The sequence below is a fragment of the Amphiura filiformis genome, chromosome 10 (genome assembly GCF_039555335.1).
Source record: "Amphiura filiformis chromosome 10, Afil_fr2py, whole genome shotgun sequence".
In the NCBI taxonomy this organism is placed as follows: Eukaryota; Metazoa; Echinodermata; class Ophiuroidea; order Amphilepidida; family Amphiuridae; genus Amphiura; species Amphiura filiformis.
Window position 1 is genome coordinate 10,315,289 of NC_092637.1, and position 6,000 is coordinate 10,321,288.

Here is a 6,000-nt window from a genome sequence, read left to right on the forward strand (position 1 = left end):
AGACAAGCGTTCAAAACATTTATGAAAACCAAAAGCTTTTATCTTAATCATATATCACGCATGGGAATAATTATGGGAAAAGTATCCAAACAAGAAATAAAAAAGGCACGAATTTGTGTTTTAGATTAAATTTCCTATTGAAATTGTCTTGCATCAAAAGCATTTGCTATTATAGGCCTACCCAAACTCGAAAATTGACATTTTGACATCGGGTTTATAGGCTTAGATGGTCGATCAGAGACATCAACATTTTTGACATCGAGTTTTAACCGTAGATGGTTGAATAGGAATAGAGTAGGCCTACATTTGAAATTCAAAACGTTTTTAATCGTATTAAAAAAAAATAAATGCTTTACGCTGTTCATGCTGTTAAAATATGTATTGAATATTTCGTTATTCTAAATATTGAGAATTAGGCCTACTTTACTTAAAACAAACAAGGTTTAAAAATTGGTTTTTAAGGATATGCATGAGGGTCTAAGTAGGCCTATCCCCAATCATATTTTTCAGTGTTTTCTTTTCTTGTAAACGAGAGCCTAAAGTATTTTCCCAAGCGCCTCGGATCGGGTTCGGAAAAGTTTGAAAATAAGGGTTTAATTGATGCCCATTATTTTGTGTGGGAATAGGCCTAACACTCTGAACATTCACAGAGGTAGGCATAAACCATAACTGTTGAAATTAACTTTAAAAAGGCGGCAGAAAAAATAACATATTAAAAAAAATGCCTTACGCTGTCCATGCTGTTAAAATATGTATTGAATTTTCGTTATTCTAAATATTGAGAATTAGGCCTACCGTTTACTTAAAACAAACAAGGTTTAAAATTTGGGTTTTTAAAAAGGATAGGCCTATATGCATGAGTGTCTAAGTAGGCCTATCCCCAATCAAACATTCACAGAGGTAGGCCTAAACCATGACTGTCGAAATTAACTTTAAAAAGGAGGCAGAAATGGAAAAAAATCGTCGGAGGGTTGAATCAACAGCTGATCATCATCAACATAAATAAACAAAAGTGGTTGAGTAATCGATAGCAACACTCGCTTCCGTTTCCTTGGTCGATGGTTCATCGTCGACGCGTCATGGATGTCGACTTTTACCCATGATGCTCTGCGCGAAGTAGATCAGCCAGGCTTGATCGTAGGTGGCGCGCTGTATTTGGAATCGCGAGAATTCAAGTCCATGTGATTCAATTACGACCCAAGTCCATCAAATAAAATGACCCCACCCCACAACAATATGAATGGCAAGTGTCATGCTTAATGCAGAATATTCGCATAAGTCTTAACCTAATGACCAATGCTAAGATATGTAACTGAAAAAATAAAAAAACAAATAAGAAGTTTTTATTGTGTTTTGTCAAAATCACCTGTCATGAGCTTGGGTTATTGTTGCATCCAGGTATTCAGATATTCATCAGCATTTTCAATAATTTTACCTCATGAACTATATTGATTATTGGTAAAACAATATGATACAAAGAAAACCAAAATTGATGTTTTATACTAACCATATGTCTGATTTGCATCATACAAAAGCTCATTGATCAGTGCAGTTTGCCCTCTATTAATATGCTCAGAGCTTCAGTGATGAATAGATTCATCAGGTTTGTACGGCAAATCAATTAGTGTTTATTGTGTGACAAAACCAGTAAGTTTTTACTTATTATTTAGTCCATCTCATCGGAGGACTTTGTCAGATGTGAGCATTGAAGACTTAAAGTAAAACTACACACAACCGGAAGTCAGTTTCCCAGGAAAGTGGATCAGATGCTCATGTCTGATGAAGTCCTCCAACGAAATGGACAAAATATCAAATAGGCCTAAGTAAAAACTTATTTGGTTTTGTCATACAAAAATTACCAATTGATGCTCAGAGCATTTCCTATAATATCCAGCAAATGCCTCATTATCCACCTTAATTTCTCATTCAGATATTAGACTGTACATTATGATCAGTGTTCGAATTAAGGAAAAATAATTGGTTGTCCCACGGACAACCAGGTTACAATTTCTGGTTGTCCGTCTAAGTTTTTGGTTGTCCGTACATTACCAGCTAAAAGATACACATACAAAGGTGAGTTTTGGCTACACATTTATGGTTGTCCGGTGGACAACCGAATCAGTAGTTTTGGTTGTCCGGCGACTTTTTTAGTTGTCCCGGGCAACCGGACAACCAAAATTTCGAACGCTGATTATGATGTTGGCCCAGCTTGCTTTTGGTTGAAACCATTTAATAATATTTAGCACCAATTTTGAATTCAGGTTTTTGAGATGAAACTACAAAGCTCTTCTTCTTTCTACCTGTACCAGTGAATTGCTGCTGCTTAAGTAAAGGTACTTCATTTCACATTGGTGAATTTGAGCATTGAAAAGATTCCTAAATTACAACAAAAATATCAACAGGTAGTCACAAAAATAAGGAATAATGAGCTACATTATTCATTATTTTTGTGACTACCTCTTGATTAAAAAACCAATTTGATCTGCAATTTTCTGAAAAAGGCAAGTTCCAAATCATTTAAAGAACCTCTTCCTAGCATCACTTTCTTGAACTTACAAGACGAAATATACTCCTGTCAAAACATGCGGCTTTTTAAGCAAAACTGTAAAATAACTTATCAGTTTGAAGCTAGCAATTGACTCTGAAAATATTATTTCTGCTTAAAGTGCGCAGGCTATTAGGTATATATACTTGGGTCTATGTTGAGCTTATTCATTCACTCATTCAAGTGGAAAAAATGTTACAGCAAATTCAACTTGAGGCCAATTTATGGTACTGACACATTTTCTGCAAGATGTTTAATTGCTACTTTTACTAAATTTTCTTGTTTTACTTATATCGTCGACTCAGTGCCAGAAGTGGATAAGTGCAATAACTGCCTTGTGAGCATTTGGTAATTTACAGCAGTTGATATGTTTGTGTAGGCTGAGGCAGAAATGGTAATTATGTTTTTACACAAACAATGCATTTTGAATACCAAGTGTTTCATGCAATTTTACTAGCAAATAAATACAAATCGACAGTGTATTATCCCATTTCTGTAAATTTTGAAGGAAAATGCTGTCGTTTCCTAAAGAAATTTAAGGTGGTACTACACCCCTTGATAAATTTGTGACTATTTTTGCATTTTTCTCAAAATATAATAACACAATGTTAACAAAATTTATGTATAATATAGGGGCAAGGAATCCAGTTACTACACTGGAATTTCAGTGAAAGACAAACGGTACGTTATTTATGATAAGAAAAGAGGTGCCGCTAGAATGTGGTTCATTTCTAATTAGAAATGAACTACAAGTAGGGATGCCCACTCTCAATACAGTTTCCACTAGAACGATTTTTCATTTACTGTGTGCGTGCTCTCACACACGTATTGTATATGGAGAAACTGATCGATACAAGAAATCCCAGGCCTGTTAAATGGCGTACATACTTGTTTTGATCCAAATGTAGGCCTATATCAGGGTGTTTCAAGAAATTCCTGATTCCACCAGAAAACATTAACCAAACTTTTTCCTGTTTGGTCAGTAAATAGAGAGGACCTTCCTGCATGAAGAGATCAACTTTTTTTAATGAAAAATTTAATGAGATGAGAACTACATCAGGTTGAAGTGACACCATTCCGTGCATCAGGTGTTCAAACGCAATTATCTCCGAATTTGGAGTAAATCAGACAAGCAAACTTACATACTCATAAAATTTAACTATTTATGAAGACAAAATGTGTAGGATGTTAAGAAATTTAAGAATGTTTAAGCCTACATGGCCCATCTCAAATCATGCACTTCCCGTGCACTTCTCACTACCATGTCCATTTCATAGGGAGTATAAAAACCGGGGACCATCATGTCTTCCATGCACACACAGTATTGCTCAATGTAGTAAAGATAACCTTTGAGTTGGAGCAAATTTCTCAAAATTGGTAGTGATTAATGTTACCAAACTTATGCCATGATGAAATATGTGACCGTACAGCACGAATGAGCCGTAAATGTCCTCAATTGTATTCTGAGTTACAGTGTAAAATGGGCATGAAGGTCGTATTCATAGGTATTTCAATTTGGTGCTACGTGTACCACATTTAATGAGATACACGTAGCACCAAATTGAAATACCTATGAATATGACCTTCATGCCCATTTTACACTGTAACTCAGAATACAATTGAGGACATTTACGGCTCATTCGTGCTGTACGGTCACATATAATAATTTTTGAAGATAAATGTGCTGACCTTAAAAGATTGAACAATGTTTAAGACTACCGCTTTTCATTTGAAATAATGCACTTATTGTTCATCTCCTCTATGGAGATATTTTCCATGGCGGCCATCTATGATCATGCTTGAGGTTTCACCAAACAAACCATGGGTTTTGAGGTCTTATATTTTTGTTGTATGTCAACAAAATCGATAAAATTTTCAGGATGATCTTATTTTCATGTTGTTATAAGCAAATATAATGTTCCAGATCAGATAGGGTCGCGCGTTTTAAGGTCGCCTCCTTTCGCGTTACATGGTGATTTTTGCATTCGCGACATGATTTTACCTTTACAAATTCATATTTGCTGAAGTATACCCCCTATGGTAGTAAAAGTATACATTTTCTGAAAGGAAATTGCCCAAGGAATCCAAATATGCACTCAGAATTGACACTAGGTGTAAGATAAAAAGGTAACATTGACTGAAATGTGAATTTTTATATATTTTAGTCATTCAATGTTTTTTACAATAACATTTTCTGTGGTAACCCTATAGCAAAAATAATGCTATTTTCTTGCAGAGCACACTTAGGCCCTTACAACAATATCAAATTGCATGGGGTTCATGATTCACCCAAAATATATATTTCCATCCCAATTTGGTGCAAATTTATAATCGGAAATTTAATCTTTTCACAGATTCCATGTATGTAAGTGTCTTTAGTTGCCCATTATCACCCCAAAAACCTATCTATTTATACCAGACTAACTAAACACATTCCAACATGCTTTTGTGGCAGGAAGAATCACTGAAACAAGTCATCATAATTTACTTAAAAAACATTAACATACCTGATAAACAACTTGCGTTTACCGAGTAATTAAATATGTCGATGGGAATGCATCTTAAAGATAGTACATGAAATTTATCTATGTCCCATGAAAACAGGCTGATTCTTTCAAACATACATACACAAATATTGGGATTTTAACTTCATAGACTGTAAAAAGTATTTAAAGAGTGCAATTGCACACATTTACATCCACATAGTCCATGCAGGTTGTGTCCGATAGCATGTTTTGATGCCAAAATATGATACAGTCTTTAGGTATGACAGCATCAATTGGCTTTAGGATTGGCTTTGTAGTGATCTGGATTGCCTGAATGTTGTGCAGATTGTACATTTTAGTAGTATCCATTGATGACCTTAGTTCCTGGAGGATACTGATCTTGATGTCCAAATTCATCTTCATTTTCATGGATTTTCCGATTTATTGGATGCAAAAAGGTCTTTAGCATCATGCTGACATTAATTGACTTAAAATAAACAAAAAAGTGCACTCTTAATTACTGGAAGGTATATTGGCCCAACAGTTAACATTATTTGGCTTTTTAAAATAAAATAAATCAATGGACATGAAATATTATTTTAAAAATAATTATTTTCCTACCAATTTGCAAGTTTATAATTGTCACAAAATCACTATGTTATTATTATTTTCTTTATTATCACCCAGTTTGTCCATACTATACATTCATTTACCTACTTGTCAATCATAAAACAATAAAGTAGAATATGTTAGCTTTCTTTTGGTACCAAATTTATAGCCATACACAAAGATTTGACAAAAATATCATCGTTTCTGCAAAAATTGTACTACAAATGTCAATTTCCCATATAGTTTGTACAGGCGGCGCCGCCTCCGCCGGCGCCGCCTCCGCCTCCACCCCTGTACTTCAAGCTACAAAAAGGTATATCTTCACTTCTGGATGGACTATGGCAATGCCACTTTGCAGGA